The sequence below is a fragment of the Rhinopithecus roxellana genome, chromosome 7, assembly GCF_007565055.1.
Source record: "Rhinopithecus roxellana isolate Shanxi Qingling chromosome 7, ASM756505v1, whole genome shotgun sequence".
Lineage (NCBI taxonomy): Eukaryota > Metazoa > Chordata > Mammalia > Primates > Cercopithecidae > Rhinopithecus > Rhinopithecus roxellana.
This window is the reverse complement of record NC_044555.1, coordinates 102,334,110-102,354,188: the sequence shown is the minus strand read 5'-3', so window position 1 is coordinate 102,354,188 and position 20,079 is coordinate 102,334,110. Positions and strand designations below refer to the sequence as shown.

Below are 20,079 nucleotides of genomic sequence, written 5' to 3'. Positions count from 1 at the left end.
GGACCCTCCCCCAACATTGAGGATTATAATTCAACATAAGATTTGGATGGTGACACAGAGCCAAATCATATCACCACCCAAGTTGAGGAAACCTGGAAGACCTTTACCCGGGTCCCACATAGAACATTGGTCATCATGATTTTGGCTACTGTGCATGAATGAGTGTCCTCCACCCTCTCCCACAATATTAGGTAAGCTGGGGAATAAAAGCCTTTGGCTATGTGTTCAGTTAAAAGTCACCCGTTGTTTGAGTGCCCTGAAACATGTCCTTGTCACCCCTCCCCCTAGTCCTTTCTCTTATTACTTTATTTTATTGCTCCACCAGTTGTTTTATTTTCAGTTCTAAAATGTGTATTTTGTTTGCAGTCTTACGTTTCCTTTGATTTTCTGTTAACTGTATATGGGCATTTGTTTAAAGCAGGACACTTGGTTGTGAGAGGCCCCCTATTGTGTTGACTCTGGGACACCAGAGTCACATTGTTCTCTGACCCCAGCTTGGTTTTGGGTTCACTGGTGGCCACCTCCTGGATGCCCCTGGCATTTGGTGATGGGACCCTCATTGGCTGAAACTCCGGCACTCTGGGTTTTCAGCACTGGCATTTTCGGCTGCCTTCCAGATGCTCTGGGGTTTTCAGCATTGACATTCCCTCTAGGATTGTAGGTTATAATCCCTCTCCCTAGGGGAATAGTGGTCTTGCCTTTTTCTGCCCTGAAGTTAGAATTTATTATTTTCGGCCAGGCGCGGTGGCTCAAGCCTGTAATCCCAGCACTTTGGGAGGCCGAGATGGGCGGATCACGAGGTCTCAGGAGATCGAGACCATCCTGGCTAACACAGTGAAACCCCGTCTCTACTAAAAAATACCAAAAACTAGCCGGGCGAGGTGGCGGGCGCCTGTAGTCCCAGCTACTCGGGAGGCTGAGGCAGGAGAATGGCGTGAACCTGGGAGACGGAGCTTGCAGTGAGCTGAGATCCGGCCACTGCACTCCAGCCTGGGTGACAGAGCGAGACTCTGTCTCAAAAAAAAAAAAAAAAAAGAATTTATTATTTTCCTAATAGACAGTCACAGGCTCCTTCTTATGTGCTTATAACTGCCTTGCTCAAACACCCTCTAAGCTGAAGGAACAGGGAGTTCCTAGACTCCTGGCCTGACAGACAACCACATACAATGGTAGAAAAGTGGCTGCCTGAACATTTATTTTGGTGTCTCCACTGCTGGATAGGTTCTCCAGCAAGTCAATACCTCTGAGGTCTCCCCTTGGGTAACACTGTTTACCCCCTTCCCCTCCTCCCTTCCCATTCACCATTTGTTTAGCCCTCCTCTCTGCTTAACCCTCACTGTCTGTGGATTTTAGGCTCAACATGCTACTGCCCATTTGTAGCTTGTAATCCACTTTTGTAATGCCTTGCTACCTATGCTTACACCTTCTCTGCAGGAAGTGAGAATCTAAAAGTGAAAAATAATGACTCAGTTGCTTTCCCTCTTGCTAGACTTAGGAAGACTTATGTGTCCTCTAAAACTTCTCAGAGAACTCACCACTAGGATATCTTTTAGGCTATTGGAGCAAATTCAAATTCGGCTTAATGAAAAAGAAACTCATTTTCTATTGCAACACGGTTTGGGTTCCGTACTAATTAGAAAACCAAATTTGGCATAAACATGGTTCTATATATTGTAACGACAATTTACAACTGGACTTATTTTGTAAAAAAGAAGGAAAATGGGAAGAGGTCCCTTATGTATAGGCTTTTATGACCTTTTACTGGCTCATGTTACTTCCAGGCACCAGAAAGCTCCACCTGAGGATCCCCTCCTTGCTGGTTCCCCTAGAAGGCATATGTCTTTCCCAGAGTCTCCTCAGTCCCCCAGTTCTCAGGAGGGTCCTGCCAGTACTCTAACGAAGGATTGTAGCTCAAGGTCATCAGACACTCCTCCCCCTCACCCAACTAGCCCAAGCCTATACCCTCATTCCCCCCAAAATAAGCCCAATCAATACCACCAGGAGTGGAGCCCCATATTAGCCCCTAAAGTAAAATCTGTGTCCATTGCAGGAGGTAGCTAATGGAAATGGGGATACATGTGCCATTTTCTATGTCTAATTTGGATTTATATGAGGAAAAATTTGGCCAGTTTTCAGAAAATCCAGGAAAGTTTATACAGGCATGTGTTATGTTGACCATGTTCTTTTATTTAACTTTCATGACTTAGAAATTTATCATCTGTTCGCTGTGCTGTGGGAAAAAGTAGAGGGAAGTATCTGTGGTTAAGCCAGTCAATTATGATAGAGTTAGAAGTATAACTCAGGTAAAAGATGAAAATCCTGTTCTGTTTCTGGGTCATTTGATGGAGAAACTCGGGAAATACACCAGTGCAGACCCAGGCTCCCCAGAAGGGCAAGCTCTCCTGGGTGTACATTTTATTACTCATCCTGCACCTGACATTAGGAGGAAGATAAAAAAGCAGCGATGAGACCTCAAATCCCAATGAGCTAACCCTTTTTATTTATTTATTTATTTATTTATTTATTTATTTTGAGACAGAGTCTTGCTCTGTTGTCCTGGCTGGAGTGCAGTGATGCCATCTTGACTCACTGCAACCTCCGCCTCCCAGCTTCAAGCTACTCTCATGCCTCAGCCTCCCAAGTAGCTGGGACTACAGGCACCCGCCTCCATGCCTGGCTAAGTTTTGCATTTTTAGTGGAGACAGGGTTTCAACATGTTGACCAGGCTAGTCTCAAATTCCTGGCCTCAAGTGATCCACCCACTTCAGCCTCCCAAAATGCTAGGATTACAGGCATGAGCTACCACACCCAGACCCTAAGATCCAGATCTTAGACGTGGACTTTAAAGTTTACAACAATAGGGACAGGGCAAAATAGGTGAGAAAGCAAAAACAAAAACAAAAAATAGCCAAAAGGCGCAATTGTTAACAGTTGCTTTAAGTCCCCTGCCACATCAGAATTACCCATGCCAAGAAAGAATCATGAGATTGGCATCTGGGATGCCCAGATAAGAGCCCCTGACTCACTGGCATACTGATTCACTAGGCCAGAATCAGCGTGCCCAGTGTAAACAAAAGGGTCATTGGCAATGAGAATGTACTGGCTGCCCCTGGTGACACAGAAAATAGCTCGCCATCACTACTGGAGCTAACCTTCTTTTTCTAGCCCCAGTGAGCGGGAATGTTGGACCCTTGGTCCAATGGACAGCTTTCCACAATGGCAGTTTTTTTGCTCTAAGTCTCTTGGCCAAAGGAAATTCCAAAGAAGTCTAAAACAAACAAACAAGCAAATTCAGGCCATGATGGGAAACAGGAGGTTGGACACACCTCACTATGCCCTCTTTGAAATTTAGGCTTGGTTCACAAGACCCTTCAAGAATATAGAAATAGCCGGGCGCGGTGGCTCACGCCTGTAATGCCAGCTCTCAGGGAGGCAGAGGCGGGAGGATAGCTTGAGCCCAGGAGTTTGAGACCTGCCTGGGTAATACAGCGAGACCCCATTCTCCACAAAAAGGAAAAAAAAAAAAAAAAAAAAAGAATATAGAAATAAAGTACCACCTCTAACCAGGAGACTTAGTCTTACTAAAAAGAAGGATCCCCTGAAGATCAATTACAACCCAAATGAAAAGGTCCCATATCAGGCTGTTCTCACAGCTATAGAGAAATACCTGGGACTGGGTAATTTACAAAGAAAAGAGGTTTAACTAGCTTATGGTTCTGTGGGCTATATAGGAAGCATGATGCTGGCATCTGTTTGGCTTCTGGGGAGGCCCCAGGAAATTTACAATCATGGTGGAAGGCAAAGGGAGAGCAGGCACTTCACATAGCCAGAGCAGGAGCAAGATACAGAGGTTCCACACACTTTTTTTTTTTTTTTTTTTTTTTGAGATGGAGTCTCACTGTGTCACCAGGCTGGAGTGCAATGGCAAGATCTTGGCTCACTGCAACCTCCACCTCCCGGGTTAAGTGATTCTCCTGCCTCAGCCTCCTGAGTAGCTGGGATTACAGGTACATGCCACCGCGCCTGGCTAATTTTTGTATTTTTAGTAGAGACAGGATTTCACCATGTTGGTCAGGCTGGTCTCGAACTCCTGACCTTGTGATCTGCCCACCTCAGCTTACCCTTTAATTATTTCCTGGGCTAAGCCAAGAACCCTCCCAGGCTAAGCCCCAATTTTGGGTCTTGCCTGCCCTGCATCACTCATTGGCTATGTGTATGTCTTTTTTTCAGAAGGATCTGTTTATGTCTTTTGTCCACTTAAAAAATGTTTGGGGCTGGGCACAGTAGCTCACGCCTGTTATCCCAGCACTTTGGGAGGCTGAGAAGGGTAGATCACGAGGTCGGGAGATTGAGACCATCCTGGCTACGGTGAAACTCTGTCTCTACTAAAAATACAAAAAATTAGCCAGGCGTGGTGGTGGGCGCCTGTAGTCCCAGTTACTTGGGGGGCTGAGGCAGAAGAATGGCATGAACTGGAGAGGCGGATCTTGCAGTGAGCTGAGATCGCAACACTGCACTCCAGCCTGGGCAACAGAGCGAGACTCCATCTCAAAAAAAAAAAAAAATGTCTGGGTACACAGTAGGTATATATATATCTATGGAGTATATAGATACTTCGATACAGTCATGCAATACATAATAATCACATCCCAACAAATGTGGTATGCATCCCTTAAATCTGTTGTGTTAGAAACAATCCAATTATACTCTGTTAATTATTTTAAAATGTATAATCAAATTATTATTGACTATAGTCATGCTGTTGTACTACCAAATACTAGGTCGATAAGAATAACATTCTTTCTGGTGAACAGGGCCATGGCAGTGACCTGAGCTGCCACCTGACATGAATTTGCTGGAGCAGGCAGAAGAGCTCAAGGCTTTTGAGAGAAGACTTACTGAGTATATACATTGTTTACAACCTGCTGCTGGACATTGGAGAATGCTTCTTCTAGTGGTATCTGTCTGTACAGCTACTAGTGCCTGGAACTGGTTGATAGATCCTGAGACACAAAAGGTGTCCTTCTTCACATCATTACGGAATCATCCATTTTTCACCATTAGCTGTATCACTCTAATAGGCTTGTTCTTTGCTGGAATACACAAGAGAGGAGTTGTACCATCAATTATAGCTGCTCAATGTCAAACGATATTAGCAGAATACAATATGTCTTGTGATGATATGGGAAAACTAATTTTGAACCCTAGGCCTCATGTTCAACACCGATCTTCACTAATTGTTATTGGAGGTAAAACAACCTTTATTTGAATAAGTGATACAGCAAAAAGCCATAAAGCATTCCTTTTGCGGTTGGATATGTAAAGGTCATAGCAACAACTGACAAGATGTGTGCAATATTTACCCGGATTATCTTGATGATGATGACTCACATTATCAGTGCTTTGGTACCTTTTATTACCTGTTTCAGTATTAATGTCACTTTAGTACTTCAGATCCTTCAAAGATTTTTGCAGATGAAGTTTGTATATATGTTATGAAGTTAAGCTTAAAAATAGAACCTCATTCAGTTTTGATAATGTATTTTTGCAAACTACTGTAAATAGCAAATCAATGCCAATGGTAAACAAAGAGGAAAATGTTGTGTGGTCTTTGTTCTCCTGTACCAGTATTTCAGGAACATCTGCTTGCCATCTCCACAGCTCTTTAAAACTGGCTATTATGTGTGCCTTTCATTCTTACACTTTTAATCATACTGCAGGAAAAACATTGGATTCAGCTTAGACTGAGGAAAACTCCTCTCCATAATGTTGTAAGAAATTACAGGTGTTTTGCTAAACACTTTTTGTTAAAACAGATATTGAACTCCAGCAACTGTTGTGATTATATTTTTCAGTTCATTGTTTTCATTGAGTGCTAAATATCCTTTATATTTTAAAATAATTTTAAATACCCCCAAAAGCTTGTGAATATACAAGTCTACTTATAAATTATGTATTGTCTGGGACTTTGATAGTCATTGTTTTAGATAACTGGATTTTACACTGTGGTAGACAGGCTGTGACGTTAGTGTTGCACGGGTGTAATTGATCATCCTGCGCCATCACCAGAATAACATGGGAGTGGTGCCACAAACTAGAGTCTACAATTCTCACTGTTTAGAGAGTGTTAATGACATGCGGTGTATGCATAATAACCACATGTACTATAATAGCCCTTAAAATTAAACTATTGGGATTGCTATACATACTTTAAAGTACTGGAGGTGCTTTTACCTGTTTATTAAAAGATTTTGAAAAGGTTTAAATTATTTCATGAGCAATCTTTTAAATTTCATTTAACATAAAACCGAAAATTCAATAACAGGATAAAAAACTTTGTTACAAGACTTTCACGTAAATGTGTTCATCTTAGCTTCCACATGGATAAAATGTTATTCTTTGAACTGTAGCAATAAAACAAATAAGTGATACAGCTTTGCTGTAAGAAGTCTGAAGAGGGTATTCTATATATTCTGCTTTGTTTTATTTTCTGTAAATTTTGTAGGTAAATATGTGCATAAAATAAATACTTTATATAAAAAGGAATAACATTTTAACTACTTTTTTGCTCTTTAACCATCCCCACTCCCCACCTCCCCCACTACCATCCACAGCCTGTAGTAAGCATCCTTCTACTCTCTGTTTCCATGAATTCAATTGTTTTGATTTTTATATCCCACCAATAAGTGAGAACATGTGAAGTTTGTCTTCCTGTGCTTGGCTAATTTCACTTAACAAAATGACATCCAGTGCCATCCATGTTGTAGCAAATGCAAGATCTCATTCTGTTTTGTGGCTGAATAGTACTCCATTGTGTATATGTACTACATTTTCTTTATCCATTCAGCTACTGATGGACACTTAGGTTGCTTTCAAATCTTGGCTATTGTGAACAATGCCATAACAAACATGAGAGTGCAGATATCTCTTTGATACATGGATTTCCTTTCTTTTGGGTATATACCCAACAATGGGATTGCTAGATTGCATGGTAGCTCAATTTTTAGTTTTTTGAGGAAACTCCAAACTGTTCCTCATAGTGGTTGTATTAATTTACATTCCCACCAATGGTGTACGAGTGTGCCCTTTTCTCCACATCCTCATCAGCATTTGTTATTGCCTATATTTTGAATAAAAGCCATTTTAACCAGGATGGGATGATATTGTAGTTTTAATTTACATTTCTCTGATGTTGAGCACTTTTTCATATGCCTGTTTGCCATTTCTGTGTCTTTTCTTGAGAAATGTCTGTTAAGCTTTTGCTTATTTTTAATCACATTATTAGATTTTTTCCTATAGAGTTGTTTGAGCTACTTATATAATCTGGTTATTGATGCCTTATGATATAATGGGTAGTTTGCAAAATATTTTCTCCTATTCTGTGGGCTGTCTCTTCACTTTGTTGATTGTTTCCTTTACTGTGCAGAAGATTTTTCATCTTGATGTGATCCCATTTGTCCATTTTTGCTTTGCTTGCTTGTGATTATGGGGTATTATTCAGGAAACGTTTGCCCAGGCCAATATCCTGGAGAATTTCCCCAGTGTGTTCTTGTAGTAGCTTCATAGCTTGAAGTCTTAGAATTAAGTCTTCAATTCATTTTGATTTGATTTTTATATATGGCAAGAGGTAGGGGTCTAGTTTCATTCTTCTACATATGGATATCCAATTTTCCCAGCACCATTTATTGAAGAGACTGTTTTTCCCCCAATGTATATTCTCTTCACCTTTGTCAAAAATGAGTTCACTATATGTGTATGGATTTGTTTCTGGGATCTCTATTCTGTTCCATTGGTCTATGTGTTTGCTTTTATGCCAGTACCATGCTATTTTGGTTACTATAGCTCTGTAGCATAATTTGAAGTCAGGTAATGTGATTCCTCCAGTTTTATTTATTTATTTATTTTTGCTCAGGATAGCTTTGACTATTCTGGGTCTTTTGTGGTTCCATCTAAATTTTAGGATTGTTCTTTCTATTTCTGTGAAGAATGTCATTGGTATTTTGATAGAGGTTACATGGAATCTGTAGATTGATTTGAGTATTGTAGACATTTTAACAAGATTGATTCCTCCAATCCATGTACATGGAATGTCTTTCCATTTTTTGGTGTCCTCTTTAATTTCTTTCACCAGTGTTTTATAGTTTTCATTTTAGAGATCTTTCATTTCTTTGGTTAAGTTTATTCCTATGTATTTAATTTTATTTGTGGGTGCTGTAAATTGGATTACTCTTTTATTTCTTTTTCAGATTGTTCACTGTTGGCATACAGAAATGCTTCTGTTTTTTGTGTGTTTATTTTGTATCCTACAAGTTTATTTAATTTATCTATCAGTTTTTATAGTTTTTTTGTTGTGTCTTTAGGTTTTTCCAAATATAAGATCATATCTGCAAGCAAGGATAATTTGACTTCTTCCTTCCCAATTTGGATGCCGCTAATTTCTTTATCTTTTCTGATTGCTCTAGCTAAAACTTACAGTACTATGCTGAATAACAGTGGTGAAAATGGGCATCCTTTCCTTGTTCCAGATCTTAGAGGGAAGGCTTTCCAGTTTTTCCTATTCAGTATGATACTGGCTGTGGGTCTGGGTCTGTTGTATATGGCTTTAATTATATGGAGGTATGTTTCTTCTATACTCAGTTTTTTGAAGGTTTTTATCAAGAAGGGATGTTGATTACATCAAATGCTTTTTCAGCACCAACTGAAATGATCATATGGTTTTTATCCTTCATCCTGTTGATATGATGCATCACAATGATTAATTCACATATGTTGCACCATACTTGCATCTCTGAGATAAATCTCACTTGGTCATGATTAATCATTTTTTAATCTGTTGTTGAATTCATTTTGCTGGTGTTTTGTTGAGGATTTTTGCATCAATATTCATCACAGATATTGGCCCCTACCTTTTTTTTTTTTTTTTTTTTTTTTAATCTGTGTTTGTCTGGTTTTGGTATCAGGGTAGTGCTGGCCTTGTGAAATGAATTTGTGAGTACTGCCCCCTCCTCTGTTTTTTGAAATAGTTTAAGTAGAATTGATGTTAGTTCTTTAAATGTTTGGTAGGAATTCAGCAGTGAAACTATGAGGTCCTGGGCTTTTGTTTACTGGGAAAATTTTTATTATGGCTTCAATCTCATTGTTTGTTATTGGTCTGTTCAGGTTTTGGATTTCTTCCTTGTACATTCTTGGTAAGTTTTATGTTCCTGGGAATTTATCCACTTCCTCTGGATTTTCCAATTTATTGTCATATAATTGCTCATAGTAGTCACTAATGATCCCTTGAATTTCTGTGGTATCAGTTTTAATGTTTCCTTTTTCATCTTTGATTTTATTCATTTGAATTTTCTTTCTTTTTTTCTTAGTTGGGCTAAAGGTATGTCAGTTTTATCTTTTCAAAAAAAAAAAACTTTTTGATGGATCATTTGTAGATTCTTCATTTCAATTTCATTTATTTCTGCTCTGATGTTTATTATTTCTTCTACTAATTTTGGGTTTGCTTTGCTCTTGCTTTTCTAATTCTTTAAGATGCATCATTAGGTTGTTTATTTGAAGTTTTTCTTCTTTTTTGATGTAGGCACTTAGAGATATAAATTTCCTTCTGCTTTTACTGAATCCCATAGGTTATGGTATGTTGTGTTTCCATAATCATTTATTTCAAGACATTTTTCAATTTCCTTATTAATTTATTCTGGTCATCAGGAGCCTATTGTTTAATTTCCATGTTTGTATGGTTTCTAAAATTCATAGTTATTTATTTCTAGTTTTATTCTATTGTGTTCAGAGAAGATGCTTGATGTTATTTCAATTTTTTTGAATATTTTATGGCTTATTTTGTGACCTAACATATGGCGTGGCCTATCCTGGAGAATGATCCATGCAATGAGAAAAGGAAAGTGTAGTTTACAGTTGTTGCATGAAATTTTCTGTAAATATCTGTTAGATTCATTTGTTCTATACTGCAGATTAAGTCTGATGTTTCTTTGTTGATTTTCTGTCTGGATGATCTGTCCAATGCTGAAAGTGGGGTTTGTAGTCGCCAACTATTATTGTATTGAAGTATATATCTGTCTTTAGCTCTAATAATATTTGCTTTATATATCTGGGTATTCGTGTGTTGGGTGCATATATATTTACACTTGTTATATCCTTTTGCTGAATTGACTCCTTTATCATTATAGAGGGCCTTTGGGAGTTTGTTTTATCATTATATAATGGCGTTGTTTGTCTCTTATTGTTTTTGTCTTAATCTATTTTGTCTGATATAACTACTCCTCCTCTTTATTGGTTTCCGTTGGCATGAAATATCTCTTTACATCTCTTTATTTTCAGTCTATGTGTATCTTTATAGGTGACCTGTGTTTCTTCTAGGCAACAGGTCATTGGGTCTTGATTTTTTATTCATTTAGCCATTTACATTCAATGCTATTATTGATAAGTAAGGATTTACTCCTGCCATTTTGTTATTTGTTTTCTTTTTTTTTTTTTTTGAGGTGGAGTCTCGCTCTGTCGCCCGGACTGGAGTGCAGTGGTGGGATCTCAGCTCACTGCAAGCTCCGCCTCTCGGGTTTACGCCATTCTCCTGCCTCAGCCTCCCGAGTAGCTGGGACTACAGGAGCCCGCCACCTCGCCCGGCTAGTTTTTTTGTATTTTTAGTAGAGACGGGGTTTCACTGTGTTAGCCAGGATGGTCTCGATCTCCTGACCTTGTGATCCACCCGTCTCGGCCTCCCAAAGTGCTGGGATTACAGGCTTGAGCCACCGCGCCCGGCCTGTTATTTGTTTTCTACTTGTTTTGTCATCTTCTATTCCTTATTTCCTTCCTTCCTGTCTTTGTTTTAATGAAGGTAATTTTCTCTGGCGGTATGGTTTAATTTCTTGCTTTTTATTTTTTGTGTATCCATTGTAAGTTTTTTTGATTCGAGGTTACTATGGAACTTGCCAATACTATCTTATAACCCATTATTTTAAACTGATGGAAACTTAACACCAGTTGCATAAACAAAGAAACAAATAAACAAAAAGGAAAATAATAAAAACTCTACACTTTAACTTCCTTCATCTCCCTGCTTTTTATCTTTTTGTTCTCTATCTTTATGTCTTATTCTATTGTCTATGCCTTTTAAAGTTGTTTTAATTATTATTTTTGACTGGTTCATCATTTAGTCTTTGTACTTAAGACAAGAGTAGGTTATACACCACAATTACAGTGTTATAATATTCCATGTCTTTCTCTGTGCTTACTATTACCAGTGAGTTTTGTACCTTCGGATTACTGCTTTTCTTTTCCTTTATTATTTTTTTTCAAGTCAAGGTCTTCCTCTGTTGCCCAGGCTGGAGTGTGGTTTGATCATGGCTCACTGCAGCCATGCCCTTCTGGGCTCAAGTGATCCTCCTGGTTCAGCCTCCCAACTAACTAAAACTATAGGCATGTGCCCATATACCTGCCTAATTTTTAAATTTTTTGTAGAGATGGGGTCTTGCTATGTTGCACAAGCTGTTCTCGAGTTCCTGGGCTCAAACAATTCTCCTGCCTTGGCCTTCCAAAGTGCTGGGATTACAGGTGTGAGCCACTGCATCCAACCCAGATTATTTCTTATTACTTGGTAACATCCCTTTCTTTCAGATTGAAGAACTCCCTTTAGCATTTCTTGTAGAACAGGTCTGGTGTTGGTGACATCCCTCAGCTTTGGATTGTCTGGGAAAGTCTTTATTTCTCCTTCATGCTTGAAGGATATTTTTGCCAAATATACTATTCTAGAGTAAAAAGGTTTTTTTACTTCAGCACTTTAAGTATGTTATGCATCTCTCCTGGCATGTAAGGTTTCCACTGAAAAGTCTGGTGCCAGATGTATAGAAGCTCCATTGGATGTTATTTGTTTCTTTTCTCTTGTTACTTTTAAAATCCTTTCTTTATCCTTGACATTTGGGAGTTTGATTGTCAAATGCCTTGAAGTCATCTTCTTTAGGTTAAATCTGATTGGTGTTCTACAGCCTTCTTGTACTTGAATGTTAATATCTTTCTCTAGGTTTGGGATGTTCTCTGTTATTATCCCTTTGAATAAACTTTCTACCCCTATCTCTTTCTCTACCTCCTCTTTAGGGCCAATAACTCTTAGATTTGCCATTTTGAGGGCAAATTTCTATTTTCTAGATCTTGAAGGCATTCTTCATTCTTTTTAATTCTTGTTTCTTTTGTCTCTCTGTGTATTTTCAAATAGCCTGTACTGAAGCTCACTAATTCTTTCTTCTGCTTGATCAATTCTGCTATTAAATACTCTGATGCATTCTTCAATATGTCAATTGCATTTTTAACTCTAGAATGTCTGATTTATTCTTTTAAATTATTTTAGTGTCTTTGTTAAATGTATGTGATAGAATTCTGAATTCCTTCTCTGTGTTATCTTGAATTTTTTTGAGTTTCCTGAATACAGCTATTTTGAATTCTCTTTCTGAGAGGTCACATATCTCTGTTTCTCCAGGATTGGTCCTTGGTGCCGTATTTAGTTGGGTGAGGTCATGTTTTCCTGGATGGTCTTGGTGCTTGTGGTTGTTTGGTGATGTCTGGGAATCATAGAGATAGGTTTTTGCTGTAGTCTTCACAGTCTGGGCTTGTTTGTACCTCTCTTTCTTGGGAAGGCTTTCCAGGTATTTGAAGGGACTTGGGCCCCAAGCCCAATAATGTTGTGGCTTTTGCAGACTTTTACAGGTATTACCTTGGTGATCTTGGATAAGATCTGGAAGAATTCTCTGGATTACTATGCCGAGGCTCTTGTTCTTTTCCCTTAATTTGCCACAAACAAACAGTCTTTCTCTTTGTGCTGATCCACCTAGAGCTGGGGGTGGGGTGATACACGCTCCCCTGTAGCCACCACCACTGGGACTGTGCTGGGTCAGACCTGAAGCACTGGGTCTCACTGAAGGCCCATTGTGATCACTACCTGGCTACAGCCTATGTTTACTCAAGGCCTTAGGGATCTACAATCAACAGGTGGAGAGTCCAGCCAAGTTTGTGTCCTTCCCTTCAGGGTGACGAGTTGCCCCCAGGCCCCAAGCAGGTCCAGAGATGATGTCTGGGAGCCGGGGATTAGAGTAAAAAAGCTTAGAAATTTACCTGGTTTTCTACTCTACTGTGGGTAAGCCTACCTTCAAACCACAAGACAAAGTCCATACCACTCTTCTCTCCCCTTTCTGCAGCTAAAGGACCCTCTCCCAGTGGCCACCAGCACCACCAGCCCATGGGAAATTCTGCTAGACCACCACCAATGTTCACTTAAAGTTCAAGGACTCTTCATTTGGCTTCTGGTGAATGCTTCCAGGTCTATGACTCACCCTTCAGGGCAGTACGCTCCACTCTGGCCCAGGGCAGGTCCATAAATGCCATCCCAAGAGCCTAGGCCTGGACTTGGGGACCCCAAGAGCCTGCTTTGTGCTCTATCCCATTGTGGCTGAGTTTGTATCTAAGGTGCAAAGCAAAGTCCTGTTTACATTTCCCTCTGCTTTTCTGAAGCAGAAGGAGTCTTTCATGGTAGCCACCACAGCTTGGAATGTGCTGAATCTCATTTGAGACCAGCACATCTGAGTCTCACCCAAGACCCACAGCATACAACCTGGGTGTTGCTGTTGCTTATTAAGGGCCCAAGGGCTCTTTAGTCAGCAGGTGATGGATTCTGCCAGGACTGGGCCCTTCCCTTCAAGGCAGCAGTTTCTTTTATGGCCAAGGATATGTCTAGAAATGTCATTTGGGAGCTAGGGCATGAAATAGGTGCCTCATGACTCTGTCCAGTGCCCCATCCTATTGTGACTGAGGTGGTATCCAATGTAGAAGACAAAGTCTTCTTTACTTTTCATTCTCTTTTACTCAAACAGAAAAGAAGGAGTCACTTTCGTTGCTGCAAGCTGAGCTACCTGAGGTAGGGGAGGGGTGGTGCAAACACTCCCTTAGCTGCTCCGGCTGGTATCTCCTTAGGGCTTATGTTGCCCTGGTCCACTGGCTCTAAGCCCAGTGCAGCATTAGGACTTGTCTAGAAATTGTAATCCTTGTGTCCTAGACTGCCTTTCAAATTTACCTAGGACCCCAGAGCACTTTAGCCCAAGGTGGTGAGGCTTGCCAAAACTTCAGTTCTGACTGCTGGGATAGATGATTCCCCTCTGGCTAGCACTGGTCCAAATGCTACCTCTGCGTGCAGATGCCAGCTGAGCCCTGTACTGCTTTGCTCTCTGCAAACTGCCTCTTCTTTTTTCCTTAAAAATCTTCTTGTCATTCCTGTTAATTGAAGTGTATATTCAGGACACCTTAAATCTATGCTCCAATGTGGCCATCCTAAAGCTTTGGGTTCAAATAAACTCTACACTTAATAATATTTTAAAAATCTCATTATTTGAGGTTGACAAATTTTGATCAATATTCTTGCTTTTACTAACCTAATAAAAATATGAAACATATGTCTTCTACATTAGTTTTCTATTTCCATGTAACAAAATACCACAAACTCAGTGGCTTAAAATAACCCATGTATTTGGTTCACAGTTGGGTAAGTTAGAAGTCTAGGCATGATGTGACTGGGTTCTCTGCTGAGGGTCTTGTGAGGCTGAAATTGAAAAGGTGTCATTCAGGCTGCAGTCTCATCTGGAGCTTGGGGTCCTTTTCCAAGCTTACATGGTAGTGGCAGAATTTAGGGTTTTTTTTTTTTTTTGTGGCTGTAGAACTGAGTTCCTATGTTCCTCCTGGCTATCTGCCAGGTGGCACTCTCAGCCTCCAGATATCACTCACATTCCTTGACACATGGCCTCTTTATCTTCAAAGCCAGGAATGGAAAAATCTACCTCACACTGAATCTCTTTTATGCTTCAAATCTCTCTGACTTAAGGAAAAACTAGTCCCTTTAAGGACTAACATGATTAGAGCCGACCCATTTAGTAATTGCCCTTTAGATTTAACTCAATGATTTGAGATTTTGATTGCATCTGCAAAATCCCTTTTGCCAAATAATGTAACATAATCATAGGAGTGACATCTCATCATACTCACAGGTTTCATCTTTAAACAAGAAGAGGGAATTATACAACTGTGAAGGTCATAGGGGATCATCTTAAAATTTTGACTACCACAACCTTTCTTAGAGGCCTTAGATGATGCCCATATAATTCAAGGGGACTTGAAACTTAAGTGCCATTAGCTTCAAGGTGAAGTCACCTCTGTATTGCCTCTACCCATTCACTTTTTCACTTCTCTCATGCAAACGTATTCTGCTAATGAGCTCCTAACCTCACTCATATATAATCATGGATTAGTTACTGCTTACAATTCTAACAGAAGTTACATGATTAATTTCCTGACATTATTTTTGCTGCTAAGATTTTTAGCATTTACCTAAATCAGAGATGATAGATATTCACATCTTGGGCCCTCAACAAAAGGCAATCATAATGATTTCTCATATATCTACTGAAGTATGGCAGGTTAGGAGAGACACAAAGGCCAACTGCAAGGTAAGAGTACTTGTTCTCTAGAAACCTCTGGGAATCTCACCATTCCTGAGTATCTGCCATGTGCCGCACATGGGGACAGCTGCTTTATGTGGGCTGGCTGGCTAACCTTTATGCCCCCTCACCAGTGTGTGAGGTAGGGATTGTTACCAGGTAAATAGGAATTTGGAGAAGATAATGTCTAGTGTGGACTGGAGTTATTAGAGAAAAATTCAAAGAACAGACTGGGTGTGGTGGCTCACGTCTGTGGTCTATAATCCCAGCGCTTTGGGAAGCCAAGGTCAGCAGATCACTTGAGTCCAGGAATTTGAGATCAGCCTGGGCTACATGGTGAAATTCCATCTTTACAAAAAATACAAAAATTAGCTGGGCATGGTGGTACGTGCTTGTAGTCCCAGCTACTCAAGAGGATGATTGAGCCTGGGAGGTCAAGGCTGCAGTGAACCGTGATCATACCACTGCAGTCCAGTCTGGGTGACAGAATAACACCCTGTCTCAACAACAACAAAAAAATCAAAGAACAAGTAAATGACCAAATTAGTCTGCTTTATTTTCTGATTTTGCCTTGTCATTCTCCTGTTCTCAAAGGCCCTGGCATTTAGGGCTCTTCAGAATCCAGCCTGAATCACAGATTCTAAGCTTTGTCATTCAATTTTCCTCTGCTTCAGCTAAAAGAGACCCCCGTCATCATTGTGACTCAAACATACTTTACACTTACTTCTGCACCCTTGCTGTGCCATTCTCCTAGAATGAGTAATTCTGCTAGGCCTGGTAGCATAAAGGTCTATATCACATAAAGGCTTTGCTCCTTGGGATATTTCAGGAGCATGAAAATAGACCACAATTTCTAAGAACCATTAGTAGCCAGCCCTATGACAGCACAGGCTTTACATCATCATGTTTCTGGAGAAAACCAGCTAGTACAGCTCAGGCTAGTGAAAAAGGGATGCTTGCAGAATATTACGGACCCATTTGTTTGTAGTTTGTGTCTGGTTTCATCACTTGATATGGTACATACAGATCTCCTTCACTTTGAATATCTTTGACCTCTTCTCCTATCCTTCCTTACACGTCCTCTTATGCTATAAGTTCCTCAATTTCTTTTCATTTGTTCTTTGGATAAATACATGAGGACTTTTCTTCTGCCAAACTGAGCATAGGTAGAAAAATTTCCTTCCTACTGAAGAAGATCATAGCCAGCCTTATCCACAAAAGGCTCCTAAGCTGATATGCATTAAAAAATGTCTCCCCTGAAGAATAAACACAGAGGAGAGACATTCCCAGTCCTGTCACAGAAAGAATGTTAAGACTGTAATGACATACAAGATACACAATGAATTGCTGCATTCAATCACTTGCACCATCATCTCTTATATATTCTTTGCATTGCATATTTGCCACTTATTTTTATTTATTTATTTAGTTTTGAGACAAGGTCTGTCTCTACTGCCCAGGCTGGAGTGCAGTGGTGTGATTTTGACTCACTGCAACCTCCACCTCCCGTGCTGAAGCCATCCTCCCGCCGCAGCCTCCTGAGTAGCTGGGACTACAGGCGCACACCACCACGCCCGGCTAATTTTTGTATTTTTAGTAGAGATAGGGTTTCACCATGTTACCCAGGCTGGTCTCAAACTCGTGAGCTCAAGCAATCCACCTGCCTCGGCCTCCCAAAGTGCTGGGATTACAGGCATGAGCCACCACACCCAGCCACATATTTGCCGACTTAGTAATAACCAACCTAACACCTGTTTGAATGAAGTCAAATTGTCATTTTTGCACATCCCTGAATTCAGAATGGATTTTGAAAATTTACAAATATATGTTTATAAGTGCTATAAGGATACAATTCTATAAATCTACTGTTGAACTCATTTATAGGTGAGAAAACAGAAACAAAGAGAGATGAAATAAACTGCTAAATTCATCTAGCAAGAAAAAAGGCCACGAAAAAGGTTGGCCTTGGAACCCACATCTATGGATTCTCAGCTGTTCTTATTATACTCCATAATGAGCTGTAAAATTCAGGAGGGCCTTGCTCTCAATGTTGCACCTTCTAAAGTTATTCAGAATGTATTTCAAGGTTCGGCCCCTGTTGAAAGCTGCTCCCGGGAAGGTGGGCTCCGGCCACGTTTGCATACAGCCAGGGTGGGCAGCACAGATCTTTTCAGGAAGCAGGAGCTGAAAGTATCAGAAGGCAGGCAGGCCAGCCATGCAGGAAAGGGAGAAGGGAGTCAGCACTGGCAGCTGCTGCCATGACAACAGTATCCAGGGGGTGTGGCCTTTCTCTGGGGGATCTGAGAAAGCCCAGGGTGGGTTTCTCCTCCAGGGATTCCTGTTGCTGGGGAGGCTGCACTTCTGTGGCAGGAACAGAGCCCTTCTTCTTTGCGAGTCCCCTTGGTTTCACTTTGCAGGGCCTGTCTGCCTGGACTTGAGGAGTTCTGCCCTCTCCAGCCCAGAGGCTCCCTCTGTGGCTGCTGCCTCTGCATTCTTTCCTAATGGCACTAATGGCAGTACCTGCTCTCAGACTTGCAGCTGTTGACTGCAGCAGGCCCTGTCCAGCCTGTGGCTCTCATGGGCTCCTCCCCTACCCCTGCCCCAGGGGAAATACCCAAGTAGGAAAAGCAATGACAGAAACCTCCTGTTTTCTGTTTCTGCTTGCGGCCTCATCCTGATTGGGGCCTAAAGACACACACACACACACACACACACACACACACACACACACACACATCCTGTATATGCTCAGAGAAACAAGGAAGGGGCTCTGAGGAAAGGCCAGGTAGAAACTCAGGCTGTTGGAAATGCACAGGGACAGGGAAGGTGGGTCCAGACCTGGGCTGAAGGGAGACAGTACCAGGCTTGGGTCTGGGCAAGACTTATGTTGTCATTCACTCCCTGGAGGCTCTGGAGGTGTGGCAGCCTCCTACCCCTCTCCTTGCTTCTATTTGTATCATTTTTTCTCCCTAAATGGTGGGGGCGAGGGCTGTGGTAGAACCATGAATGAGGTCCCTTCCAGCTCTAGGAAGCTATGATTCCATCCTGCCCACCATGCTGAGGAGGGAGGAACACCATTTGGCCTGAGTGGGGACCACCTGCAGACTGTGGCTGCTGCTGCATTTCCCGGAATCCAGACAAGCTCAGAGCACAGAACTCATTCTATTTTGGCCTTCCCTGCTGTGCTCTAACACAGTCATAGCTTACTCTTCACTTCAGGTAGTCTTTAAAGGGCCAATAACAACCTCAGTCTGAGGTGTGGGTGACAGAGGTTGGAACAGAGGAGATGAGTCAGTCCTGGATATTTGGTTCAACAAGCATATATTGAATGAGTGTTCTGTCCTTTGTCCTGTATATGCTGATGAATAAGCCACAAATGTCCTTGAGCAGTTCATTAACTTATAAAGGATATACGTGCTTAAACATAGTTTTAGTACATAATAATGAAGTCTAAGTCACCGGATACTTCAGGAAAGAACACCTAACTCATCTGAGAGTAAGTGGTACTTTAGCTGAGTTTTAATGATTTAATAGAATTTTGCTGAACAGAGAATGGAAGGGCAGTCTAGACTGAAGTAGCAGCATCAGCAAAGGCATGGAGGCCTAGCCTCAAAGGCTTTACTAGACCAGACCAGTCAAAGTCTCACAAGAATTCAGATGACAAATGTCCATTACAGAAGCCAGTTTGGCAGTGCCCCCTAAATGCACCTTATGACCCAACAATTCCACTTCTAGTCACCAATCCTAAGAAATGCACAGATATACAAGGAGGCATGAACAAGAAAGGCCATTGCAGCGTGTTTGTAATAGTAAAGCACTGGAAACATAAATCTCTATAATTAGGGAATACATTGCAGTATGTTCAGAGTCTGCAATGGGTGCAGCAGCTACATACGAACTAGATCTATAGGTAATAATATGGATAGATTTCCAGGATATACTATTGAATGAAAAAAAGAACATTTTGCTGAATGAAACGTAGGATAGGATGCCATTTATGTAATGTCATTTCCAGCCTATGAATATATATGTATTTATATTTATATATGTGTAAGTATATTATGTATACATGGCATCTATTAATTTTTTTATAACATATAGTATATAAGTGTATATATATACATATATATATATATATAGTTTCTTATGTGAGTTACTGCTCCATGTACTTTGCCCATTTTCTATTGGGTGAGCAGTTTTTTACTTTTAAAAGATATTATGTCTAAATCTATATGTTTAAATATTTCATTACAGTTTCTCATGTGCCATTTAACATTCTTTGAGATACATTTTTTACTTTAAATATTTTTAAAGAGATAATGCTTTATTAATTTTTCTGATTGTAGAAGCATGCTTGTAGCATAAAAATTCAAACCCTGTAACAGTGGGGCATGAGAGTAGCAGAGTGTTCACAAATTTTCTGACATCTAAAAGATGAATGCCACTAGACTCGGCAATGAGAAAGAAAGTGTGAAATTTTAGGAGCAAACAAAGCATAATGGTCTGACTTAAGAGTCAGACAAATTTGAATTCGAATACAGGTTCCTCCACTGACTGGCTGTGTGACCCTGTGTAAGCCACCTTAACTTTTCGGGGCTTC

The 20,079-nt window shown here is 40.5% G+C and overlaps 1 pseudogene; it reads left to right on the top strand.

The window, feature by feature from the left end:
- The first annotated feature begins 91 nt into the window (after window positions 1–91).
- Window positions 92–5,900, top strand: LOC115898610 (annotated as a pseudogene).
- The last annotated feature ends 14,179 nt before the right edge of the window (window positions 5,901–20,079 follow it).